This window comes from Eupeodes corollae, chromosome 1 (assembly GCF_945859685.1).
Source record: "Eupeodes corollae chromosome 1, idEupCoro1.1, whole genome shotgun sequence".
Classification (NCBI taxonomy): Eukaryota; Metazoa; Arthropoda; class Insecta; order Diptera; family Syrphidae; genus Eupeodes; species Eupeodes corollae.
The window spans coordinates 109646508-109659621 of record NC_079147.1 but is presented as its reverse complement, the minus strand read 5'-3'; the positions used below and the strand labels follow the sequence as shown (position 1 = coordinate 109659621).

The 13114-nt window shown below is 34.2% G+C and overlaps 2 protein-coding genes across 2 annotated transcripts in view; both read right to left on the bottom strand.

The window, feature by feature from the left end:
• LOC129943324 (U-Kazal-Dg21.2-like) overlaps positions 1–13114 on the bottom strand; it is a 219569-nt gene that overhangs the window by 93685 nt on the left and 112770 nt on the right. The window lies entirely within an intron of this gene.
• Positions 1–13114, bottom strand: part of LOC129943321 (peroxidase) — a 102917-nt gene that overhangs the window by 87383 nt on the left and 2420 nt on the right. The window lies entirely within an intron of this gene.

The window sequence follows — 13114 nt, the reverse complement described above, 5'->3', positions numbered from 1 at the left end:
GCATGCATTTTCGATAAGCCTGATGCCAAACCCTATCAAATCTTACTTTCTGCAAACCGATGTAAGGATTTGTTCCAATGTTCGGTGAGATGAACCATTAGATCACCAGTGAACATATTTCAACGAAAGTCATACTGCCGGTCATTAAGAAGCTTCTTTTCTACAAGATATTTCTTAAGCTGAAAATTGATCAGCGTTTCCATGACCTTTGAAAAAAGTGACGTAAGAGCAATTGGACGATAGTTAGAGGGGGAGTAGGATTTGCCTTTTTTAGGGGCAGGCGGGACAAATGCAATTTTCCATCCACTCGGAAAGTGATCAGTAAAACAGGACAGATGAAAAAGCTTACGCAGTGGTTTTGTCACTGTTTAAGAACACCTCTTCAGAAGAATATCGGGATACTATCCGGCCAGCTGATTTGTGAATGATCTTTTAGTACTTAAGCAACTATACGAGTGTGAAAGAAGATTCGTCCCATGGAAAAGTTTACGCTTTTAGGTACAGGAGAAGACATGTCACTCATTGGCAGCATATAATTAACAGAAAACTGTGGTGCAAGCAAATTGTTTTCATCAATCGAGCTTACTAAAGTAGTGACATTGGAAACGATTGTAGGAAGTGACGATGAGGTAGTGTTGCTCAAATTTTCTACAAATGCCCAGAAATATTTACAACCTTTGGGACTTTGTAGTATTTTAAGCCGTAATTTTTTTGTGATGCAAACATTACAACCGTTACAAGTCTTTCTAGCTTGTTTGAAATTATTCCCGTTTTCCTCAGTAGGGTTGGCTTTATAAATACGGAAACTTACATTACATTTCATTAATAAAAAAATTAAGTTCTGGGCTGAAATCCACGTCACTATCAAGGAACCATAGTGACCAGTTGAAGTTCGTGAAGAAGTCGTTGAGACTGTTCCAGTTGGCTTTCTCATATTCCCATACGGTTCTGGCATGAGAAATCAGCAGATATGACACAATGGTCTGATGTGCCTAGAGGTGATAACACCCTAACCGCATATTTAGTAGAATCAAAGGTAAGAAACAAGGCTTGAGTGTTAGCGAACTGACCTGCAACATCAGAAATCCGAGTTGGCTCGTCAAATAACTAAGTCAGCTGGTTTAACTCAGCAATAATCTCTACATACCTTCCTTCTGATATTGTCTGACCTGAATAGCGCAGCCACGAAGAATTTTGTACATTGAAATCACCCCTTACAACGACCTCACTGTGCAGAAAATGGGATACAATTCTGTTTGCTATTGTGAGAAAAGAATAAAGGCACTAAGCTATAACCCTTAAGGTTAAACTCCGAGTGGTTAGTGGTTTCACCAACCTGAGTTTCTTTTAGTGCCAAAACAGCTGGCCTGTTCAAAACAGTATGATTCTATGCAGCATGGATATTTTTCCTAAGCCCACGAATGTTGCTATACTGAACACAAAACTTACCAGATGTCAAAATACACAAAAACAGAAAAATAACCAAAACAAGGCAGCTCACTATGTAGCAAATTTATGTATGTATTTGACAGTGTTTTGATATTTCTTAGCCCAATTTTTGTATAGACTTAATTTACACTTAATTTTTTTAATTTTTTGGTTTGAATTTACAAATTTTACAAATTTTACTTTAATCATGAACTTGACAGCCTCGGACATAACAAGAGTGTCACACATTATCAAACAATTTGCAATTTTAACAAATTTTAAATTAATTGACTGCTGGTAAGAGTATCAACAAGTAATGGTATTCTTTAAAAGTGAGTTTTTCAAGCGGTTGTTCTTTAACTTTCTAAATAGACAGGCTAAAACTCAATCTAATTGTTATTAACTAATAACCAGAACACTCGTTACTTTTAATGAAGAAGTTACATTCTTTTGATAAGTAGATACCTGCTTGCGACACCTAAAAGTTTATTTTTCATTGGTACTACATCTTTCGAGGAATTGACAAATTCTCCAAGAGCAGTTCTGTCTTGAAAAGTGCTTTCATAAGGTCCCCTCCATCACTATGATATTACTCGCACACAAGAATGATTGAAAGTTGTAAGTCACTAGACCCTGGTTTTTTATGAGAATTAGCGCCACATTTTGTTGCATATTTACAAATAATTCTATAAATGTAATTTGTATCTTATAATCGTTTAAGAAGTAATAAATGCTATTAATAAATATAAATTTATTATTGTAAGTAAAAGTTGAATGGATTTTAAATTATTTTAATTAAGTTAAAAAATCAACGCCTTGTGAATTGTGACATAGTTTAATTGATTAATATAACTTGCAATATCCTTGAAGTATTGCATCACTTCTTAATAAGTAACTATTAACAGTATACAATTGTTACAAGCTTATGTCGAATTTAGAAAATTTAAATAAAATAATTTAAATGTTTGTAATTTATTAGTGCACTGCACTGAAATAATTTAAAAGCGGTTCTCTTTGTTATAAACAGCTTCAGCACCTTATTACGAACGTAGACGTGTAAAAAAACTGTTAAAAAGACGTTTACCTCGGAATGAGAGATAGTAAGCTGCAAATATTCTTTTACCTCCATTTGGTGTTCTAAACATTGTGTTAAGTCTCACTAGATCTTGTTTTCGTGTCGTAAGTTATAGACTGTCTAAAAGTAGCGATTTTCTTTTGGTCGAATAGTGTTTACAACTTTTTCAAAATTATTAACGGTCCATAGCTTACCCAAGATTTTCCGAGACTTTTTATAAAATTTGCTGCGAAAGCAGTTCTACCTGTTATTAAGAAGCTATCGTTCTTTAAGATATTTCTTAAGTTGTTAATTTATCAGTCGTCATAGGGACGACGTTAGGAAGATTGGCCTTCTTTGAAATTGTTGTTTTCCAAATATTTTTAATAAGCCCAGAAGAAAAGAATGGTAGGAAAAGCTTACGCAGTGGTTTTTCTAGCGTGGAAGAACACCTCTTCGGAATAATAGCGGGTATAACATCCACCCCAACAGATTTATAAATGTTGAAATCTTGGCGAACTTTCTTGCCAACAAATTAGCTTTCTTAATAGAGCTAGCTAAAGGAGTCCATTTCCTGTAGAGAGCTTGTGATATCAGTATTTGAAATAAAGTCGCTGCTTAGGATAAGTCTTCTTATTTCTCTAAATATCACAAATAGTCAAACAAAATGAAAAACATCCTCGCGCTCCTTCAAGTTGCAGAGGTTGCATAAAATCGGTCCTTACGGTAGTTCAGATTAAGGAGTTCTCCTCTTAGCCGGAACATGCTCGAAATTTTTTTGATGGGATATTTGTCGTGGAAGAAGTTTCTTTCTAGGAGATCGTAGTCTAGTCTACTGTAAATAATGCGGTGGAGAGATCTTTTGGCTTATTCCGTGTAAAGTGATCTTGAGGCTTCATCCAGACGAGCTTTTAAGCGATATAAAGTTGGTTTCCAAGAGGCAAGGTTACTCTAGTTTAGGTAAACATCCACCTGCTCGGCTAGATCTATCCAGTCTTTAAACTATCCACTTCGGGATTGGATTGTTTGAAATACTACTTTCTAAGCTTTAATGTAAACGCCTGCGTACTCGATACCTGCTGGTAATGCTTCGACGATATTATCAATGAAGATTGCAAACAAGCTTGGACTGAGTGCAAAGCCCTTTCTAACTCCTGATTTCGTTTGGAACCATTCTGATAAGCATTGGCCATTCCACACTGATACTTTGGTAGTATTGTATAAATTTTGCAATAGTGTACCAACCTTAAGTTACATTCCTTTTTGGAAAAGCTTGTAAGACAGGGCATTGCAATACACGGTGTCGAAAGCAGCTTTGAAATCAATGAAAAATGTAATAGCTGAACTGATTTGGGATGGTTCCTTCCTCAAAGAGAGGTTCCAAAACTCAGTCGACTTTCCACACTTTGCAATCTGATAAGCTTGGGCTTCCGAATAGTCTTTTTTCTTTTTTCGGCAGAAATGTTTATAATTCTGATTATACTCCATGTAACGGTCTTTTGAAAAATTTGTATAATACTTCCGATATGCGTTCAGTTAAGTGTAATTAAGGCTTTTCGCTTTCTTATCAAACCAAGGTTCTCTATATTCAGTTTTTCTTTGGCTGTTATTCTTTAATGCTTTTTTCTGCGTAGTTTGGGAATCAGTTGCATTGTACATTGGTTTCATATTTTTCTTTTTTTTGGTGGTTGATTCGTGGAACTTTAATTCAATGGATCAAAGTCTCCAATCTTCTTAGCTAAGTGTGTCTTTCAAGTAAAAATGGGGCCAAAAACAACGTCACACTTTCAAAAGTGTAGGAAGAAAGAATTGTTACTTATAAGCTCGAAATTGTTTAACTTAGTTCCATTGAAGCTGCATAAACCTGGACGAGGCAAGATTGGTCCTCTATTAAAATAAACCATACAGAAATACAAAATTCATTACTGACTCATGGGAGTTCTCATTATTTTCAAACACAGTACCAGAAAAAAATTTTATTTAAAACAAGTTCAAAACAACAATTGTTCTTGGACATTTTTTCTATACAGCAAAAACTTACTACTTGTTTCATTTAACCGCACCCAAATATGAACTCAAGATAAACAAAATCTATACAAAACGAAGCAGCATATTATTAACTTTTTTTGCAATGCATGTTATAGCTTCAAGAGTTATTTTAGGCATATTATAAAGTCTGTGTACCCATGTCTAGTTGTCAAAGTGGTGTAAACATGCAGTTGGCATGATTTTTTAATGATCAAAGCTCAATTTTAACATCACATAAGATGTTATGCCAACCAGATACTAACATATCTTGCTCTTAATTGGGATAAAGTAGCTTCTGTTTCAAATGCGAGCTTAAACTGTTTTTGTTTTTTTACTAAACAAAATAACACAAACAAGATGGAATAGTATTATGTTTGAGGCAAAATAACATCGTGGCAAAGGTTAATCACAACCAAGTACAAGCAAATTTCAAGACTCCATCAGATGTACCTATACGTATAAAAATCTTCCAAAAAAAGAGTGATAAACATTTTTAGTGAAATTAACGATCAGGTGGTATGTGTCATTGATCCCACAGCAAATGAAATAAAGGAGATCAACTCTCGAAGTACATGTTCGTATAAGATGAAGACCACCAATACCGCGAGGTGTTGCTATTCCAAAAGAAAGTGGTTTGCCAGTCTCGTATATGAAATCTGAAACGCATTTCACAAGGGAAACGACAACGACTACGACAACGACGAGACGCGACGCGACGCACTAAAAAAAGAGAGCATACAAATCCAGCATTCATCACATGACGTTTGACTATACCTTAAGCTATATAAATATACCTACCTAGAGGATTGCCATATACGATACACCGCACATATGCGCAATTGCAGATACATGTTCTGCCAGAAAACCAACTTACCAACCAACCAGACAAAATAAATATACTATATATAAAATATATGCAAACTTTACCTACCTCTGCCTACGTTTCTCGACTTATACAGCACCTGCTAACGCAAAGCTTACAACACGGATACACCTTAGTTTCAAGCAGTCACACGCAAATTAACCGCACAAGATCGGAGATTGCACAGGAGTATCTGTTTTGGTGTGTCGTAAAAAGCTGAAAATGTATCTTTTATGCCGCATGCATTCTTTGAAATTGATAATTTGATACTGTTTTTGAATTGCATCAAACAACTTAAAGTATGTAAATAGTGGACGTGAGACGAGACAGAAAACCGACCCACTGTGTTGAATTAGTCTTGTTTACCCTTCCCCGAAACAAAAATGCAGAACATAACATAAGAATGTCTGTAATTTTAAAACATACGTTTCTCAAATTTGTGTAAGAACTGTGGTAGTTCAAAATCGAAAGTTCATGATGGCTTGATGACAATCGTCAATCGAAAATCTTCATTCAGTAAAGAAGGATACCAAATTTCTATAAAACGAACTCTTTGATTTTACCGAAATTACCCACTTCTAAAAATGTTTCAAAATCACCTTTCACCAATTCCTGGTAAGGAGCTTGAAGATTACCTCATATTAATGAGAATTTTTGTGTCAAGCTTAATTGCATGTCCAATTTTCCAATACTCATACTCGTGTCACTTTAAAATCTAAAAATAGATTGTTCTGTTTATAAATAGCCATCATATACTCGTACATTAAAAAAGCATTCACTTTTATCAATACTCATTACGATAGGAACAATTGCTTTACTTTCTCCCCGAAAAAAAGTGTAAGAAACCTGTTGCAAGAACGTTTTTCAATAACTTCCTTATACTTCATGCAACACAATGTTAAAAGGAAGAATGCAGCATTGCTGACTGGTTTTGCCGTTCATGTTTTTGTTTCGTTATGAGAAGAATTGCACATCCAATCCCATCAATATATTTATTCGCTCAAAGTGGAATTCATGTCAAGGCTGTAGTGGACTGCATCGATTAATTGGTATATTTATAAACCATAAACATGGCTTTAAGTTTGTTGGTTGGTAAGTGAAGTGTCCTTTCTCTATGAATCTCTTGTAATGGTCCCTTAGCTTGTAATCGTGCTAAAGGTCAATAAAAATACTTTTACCTTCGTTACGAACATAATAATTGGATTCATTTTGAAGGGACACAAATTGTTGAAATTGAAAGAGCAACCAAAAGGTACAAGGTTACCTAAATGTTTGACAGTCTTTCGATTTCTTAGGATTCCATAATAAGAAATTTAGAATTAATTTCGTTTATTAAAAGTATTTTGAAAATAATTTGCAGCACTATTGAGATCTTTATAAAATGGAACTTTTTCATGCTTTCATTGTTTGGATGAAATCGCAGAAGCTAGACGAAATAAGAGAAACAGCTATAGGTTCTACATTTCACTTTCAATCGAAATGAAATTGAAATCGCTTCAAAATTAAAATTGGAGTTCTGAAACTTACTCGACACAATTTTTGCTTCGACCTTCAAAGGAAGTGAATTTCCTTTTTCTATCTTATTTGAAATTGACTAATTAATTTGAATTCGGTAAGAGGAAATCGTTTAAAAAAAGTAGTTGATCAACTTAAAGAAAATAAACCTTCACTTTTTTAGCACACTTGATTGGTGAAAAGTTGGATTTCCTACTTTGAAATTAAGAGGAACAGACAAAGCCTTTAAAAAAACAACAATTTTCTTCGACACAGAGTCAACCGATAATTTGAAACTGCTTCTGACAATCAACTAAATTGTTTTTTTTTTTTACTGATGTGATGCAATATGCAAGCTCCTTTAATTTTACTTGACGTGATTGTGAAATGTATTCAAAATCATTAAATCCATCGAATTTAAGAACCCTGAGAAAATTTGACTTTCTTTTCAAATTCGATTTCGATTTTATTTCAATTGGTTTTGGGAACTTAGCTGAAAACTTATTTCATTTTCAAAAATCAAGTGTGTGATGGAACACCGTGGTTTTTTGTGTACATTTATCTTAGTATATTTCAAAAGCCAGGTTTGTATAAAGTTTGTTATGAAAATTTTTTTGTAACTTACTCTACTTATTTCTTAATAAGGACCAGACAGGATAGGTTAAGTTGGCTGTCGGTGATGGAGTAGGACACACTTAGGCCGGCTTAATGCACCATTGTGATCTTGAGGCTTTCTTCTAAGCTCAGTGAAAACAGTTTGAGTCCCTTACGAAACATAAAAGACTGATTCTGTTAATATGATTGAGATCATTTAAATCGTTATGGAAGAATTCTTCTAGGTAATTCTTGAGTTTTTGTTCTAGAATAGTGCATGTACAGAAAAGGTTAAGAACTGTTTCCTCAATTTCCTCATCCATAAAGCTTCTGAAAAGTCATTTGAGAATACGCCTTGCTGCGTGGAGTGCTTTGCTATTAGACATCGCCCGGTTACGACACCGATTATCGAACTTACAGCTGAATCACAAACACGCTTCAGCTTCGGTTTCTTCTGTGTTACTGTGGACCTGCTTCGAGGTTGCTTTGGCCGACAGTTTTGTTATTACATCCCTCCAAAGAGCAAATATTTTGTTTGTTGACATTTTGTTTACAGCTGTTGAGCTGTCAGACAAAGCAAATGCTCAGAAAGTTGAACAAGAGCTTCCGTTAAGAGTAACATTACGTAACGATTGTCAAACGAAACGTGAGGTCAAAGCTCCATTGTGATAGCATGCATTGAATTCCTATGGCTGAACTCGTAAACGTCAAGCGAAGTCGAAGCTGAAGCGTGTATGTGATTCAGCCATTTTATGCGATCTGCTTCATTTTTGAAATTTTGTTACAATTTATTTGTATAAATAACAGAAAATCTCTCCTTCTCACATGAAAAAAGGTCAAACTGCAAACTTGGCTGTTTTAATTTATTGTAATCTTACGATGTCCAGATATGGTATGTGATAGATTCTAACTCTTTGACAGGGGCGCTTATTTTAACTAAAAAGTTTTTGAATGCATTCCTTTTTTATATAGGGAGAGAGGGTTTGAAAAGAGGTGTCAGTGCACATTGGTTTTGAATTCTTGAATATTGTAATGACTGGGAAAGACCGAGTGTGGTAACACATTTCACATTCGCGTAGTACGGTTACGGAACAAATCTTTGTATTTGACAGTACGACTGAAATTTGACTCGAGGTTTACTGATGAGAATTCCTAGAATCGAGAGTATTACGTTTAAACTGCGGAATGCAACTATTTCTCTAGAGCAAAAACCGTTCAAATACTTAAAAAAAATGGTGAGAGAAGAAACTTTACTACGATGTTCAAGCGACCTTAAGGCACTAAAGTTGATATTACCACTAATCAATTTAAATGCTCTCAATGCTGTCCAAGAGGTTTGAGTAAATTGCAGGATCAGCAGAGATGGAAGTTAGGCTCAAGCTTTGGAAGTATATAAGTCTTGTAGAACACAGCCGGATCTTGCAGCATCTTAGGAAACACAGAAATCTTGCGGCACTTTTGGCGTATGTTTTCGTTATACAGGAGGTAGTTGGAGACGCACATACCGAGAATATCGAGATTTTCAGTCTTATTTATGCAAGTGCCATCCATGGATAATGGTAACCCCCTTCCCATTATGCTGTTTATAATGTATTGCTTCAGTATAGTTGCAGGCAGGAGATCATAAATAAAAATGAGAAAGAGTGTTGGAGAAAGGACATAGCCCTGGGCACGCCAACATTTATTTTGTGGTTTTTAGACTTGAATCCATCCAATCTACTTGTATTGAACGATTCGAAAAGTAATTACTAATCCAATGAAGCAGGGACTCATGAAAACCGAAAGTAATCAATTACGATAAGAGAACTTGATGCCAAACTATATCAAATGCTTTTGAAATATCAAGTGCAATAATATTACTTTCTCCAAAACGATGTAAAGATTTGTTCTGCTGTTCGGTGAAATGAACCATGAAATCACTAGTATAGAAGCTTTTTGTTTTCGAGATATTTCTTGAGCAGATAATTAATCAGCGTTTCCATGGAACTTACATGTGTATGTTGATATCTCTTAGGACTCTTGTAACAATACGAGTGCGAAAAATAATTGGTCGCATAGAATCACTAACGCTCAAGAGTACAGGTGGAGTCATAACACTCACTAGCATCGTGGAATAGGTCTCGAACTTTATTTTAAAAACAATTGCGCACCTGACCGTAAAACAGAAAGAAAATGTTTTACTGTAAAGATAGAGGCTGATTATTTAATCAAATTGTTTTTTCTACGGGAAACTCGGTTATGTGAGATAATGATGCTATACTAAATTCGGAATAAGAACTGGTAGATGAGGACATGGGAAAACATTGCTGCTCCCTGTAGAGAAGTTGTGCAGATCAATCTCAACAATATTGTTCAGATGAAAACTAAGTTCTACGAAATCATCCAAAAACTTGAAGAACATAACCGAAATCAGATGGTTGAAAACGCACGTCAATCGGAGAGCTGATTATTTTATAGCCAGCTTAATTATAACTTGTGTGACAAGAACGTGCGTGTCCAATTTTTAACTACCAAAGAAGAGTAGATAATTTTTGGTACACTATCCCTATCAGTACAGGAAACGATTAAAATTTTAAATGGATCAGATTGGACGTACCTTGTCAAATTTGTCAGAGCTAGCTACTACTTCAGAATGCTTATAATATTGGAATACATATAAATTATGTTATGCAGATATGTATATGCAGATTTATATTTTCAAATCAAACCTTGTTTCCTTTGTTTAATTTTATACCAGTATACATATGTACTTGTTCAATTGTATACTTAAATATTTTAAAGTTACCTGACTGCTAAGCCATCATAAAAGCTTTTATTAAGTTTATAATAATTACTTACAATAAATGAATTTTTTAATTGAATGAATATATAGCCAACACATAATCTAACATAGAATTAAACTTTTTTTCTTGTAAAAATTAAAAAAAAAAATTAGTCAAAAACTGACAATGAAAATAAATCAAAAGAGCTGATATACAAACATTATTTGTATGTTGTAATTTTATCATAATTAAATTGTATTAGTTTACTTTTTTTTATTCAATCTTACAATCCTGGTCTTAGTACGTATTTGTAGTCTTAAGAAACCTTTGCTACAAAACATAAACAAAGAACTGTATTTTCATGCAGATATGCGGGGATATTAAAAAAAGGGCTACATTTTGCAACATTTTAATGCAACCAAAGTTTTTTATATTACATCATTTTTTAGCTGCGCAAAGTTTTAGTAACATTGTGTTTTTTCTTGGTTATTGATTGGTCCTCACATGATTATAGAGAGGAAATAAAAAGATCTGCGATGGCAAACCTTATTGTATTTTCAATAATTTTGTTTTTAAATGTTGTTATAGTTTCCGAATTTGTGGTAATCTTGTATTTTTTTTGTTGTGTTGAAAATTGTTTGTTTTCTAGGTCTCAAGCCGCTAGTAAAAGTTTTCTTTTAGCTTCGCTTATTTTCTATTGTTTTTTGATGGTAACTTTAAAACTTTTTTAATTGAGACTTCAAAAGATTACTCATGTTTTCTATATAAGATTTAAACAGTTTTATGATTTCAGTATACAGGACATCAACTTGTCTACCCTTTTCAACATGACCTAATATGTACTTGAATCGAAAACAATTTCTTATCACTGTGCTGTTGTTTTTCTAGGTTTAAAAGATTAGCGGCTTTTAAAAGCGGAAAAAAGTTTTAGAACCTGGCAAAGCAACTGAACGGAAAAAAGTTTTAAATCCATTTTAGTAAAGGTTCTGATCAGCTGGCAGATCACTTTCAGAGTTTGTTGAATCCAACAGAAGGGAAACTTGTTTTTCAATAAGCTAATCCGGGTTTTAAAAATGAAATTCTTAATGCTGCAATAAGACAACAAGAAGTGATTTCAGCTGTAATGTAACTTAAAGATTTAAAAGCATGCGGACCAAATGGCATACCACCAGAATTTTATAACTATGGCACAGCAGAAGTAATCAACCGTTTGACAGCTATATATAGTAATGTCATGGAAACAGGAATGATACCACTAGAATTCAAGGAGTCCATCATTTTCTCGATTTATAAGAAAAGGAACTTGGCCGAGATGTCTAATTATAGAGGAATATCCCTTCTAAATACTTCATATGAAATATTCACGCTGATTTTGTAAAAACGTGTTAATAAATGGATAAAATACAACAAGCTCTTAAAGCAGTTTCAAGCTGGTTTTAGGACAGGTTATTTGACAGCATTTGAAGTTCGGAAGAATTATTCAGAATCTATATGCCGACACAATTGCTAAGGTATGGAATGGAGAAGAGTTGTCGAAAAGGTTTAAAACACAATCGGGAGTCAGACAAGGCTGTAAATTGAGTCCGAGTCTGTTCGCCTTATTAATTGAAGATCTTATAGACCTCTTACCAGGTGGCATACAATTCGCCGGACAAATAATAAGAGCATTGCTGTTTACGGACGACATTGTTCTTTTGGCAGCATCACCTGAATCATTGCAGTTAATGATAAATCGCCTGTATCAATATTGTCAGCTTTGGAGTTCGATGGTGAATCGTAATAAGGCCGCAATCCAGCGAAAAAAAAAACGATTCTATAATGGAAAGGTCATTGAAGTTGTCATGGAATTCAAATACTTTGGAGTTCAACGAAAAATTTGAGCATGAAAATTCATCTAAGAAAGAAACCAGTTAAGGCTAAAGGTGCAATTAGTGCAACTTGGAAAAATTGTTTTTCTAACAAAAGTATAGCACATAGCAGCAAGTTCAAGATATTTGAAGCAGTATCTGAGTCTGTCATATTTCACGCGGCATAAACTTGGGGAACGAAACAATACGAAACAGTTGAAAAACTTCACCGATACTTTATTAAGCTAATTTTTAGACTGCCATGAAATACACCCAACTATGTTATCATGTTGGAATTAGAATTATCACCTATGTTCGTACGAACCCTAAAAATGCAAGTCGATTACATCGTGAGAGTTATGATGATGAGCAATAATAGGCTTGTAAAGATAGTAGCGCTTCAAGTAATACGAACCAAAACAAGTTGGTGTGCTGATGGGATAAATTTGGCAAGGGAATATGGAATGGAACTTAACCTTTTGTGTAATAATCAGGATGACATAAAACACCGGGAGAAATACTTGAATGACCAATGTCAGCTAAATCACAACTTGGAAGAGAGGAATTATTTTAGGGACGATAATAGCATTGTCAAAATTTCAATGATGGTTAGATTGAGAGGAGAAGTTATGCAGCTGAATTTTATGCGTCACAGTAATGCCTTACCAATTATATGCTCAATATGCAATTAAAAGGAAAGGAAGGATGTTTTACACTTTGTTGGAAGATGTCCAGTTGTTAAAGAAATAAGAAGGAATGCTTTTGGTAGCGAAATACTGACGCAAAATCAAGTAATACTCTTTTCCAACAATATGGAAGTTAACAAATCATATCATTTCTGCAGGCTAGCCTTTCTCTATAGAAGTAGAATTATAAATGAAAGTTTTTAAATATATTATTGGGCTATGTTTTATTTTTTATGATTTGTCAACTAGGCAGACCGCAGCAAAGCCACGCTTTTTGTTTTTGTTTGTAAAATTTATAAAAAAAATTGTAATCAATGTTATCAAAATAAAAACCAAACCAATCAATTAATCAATCAATA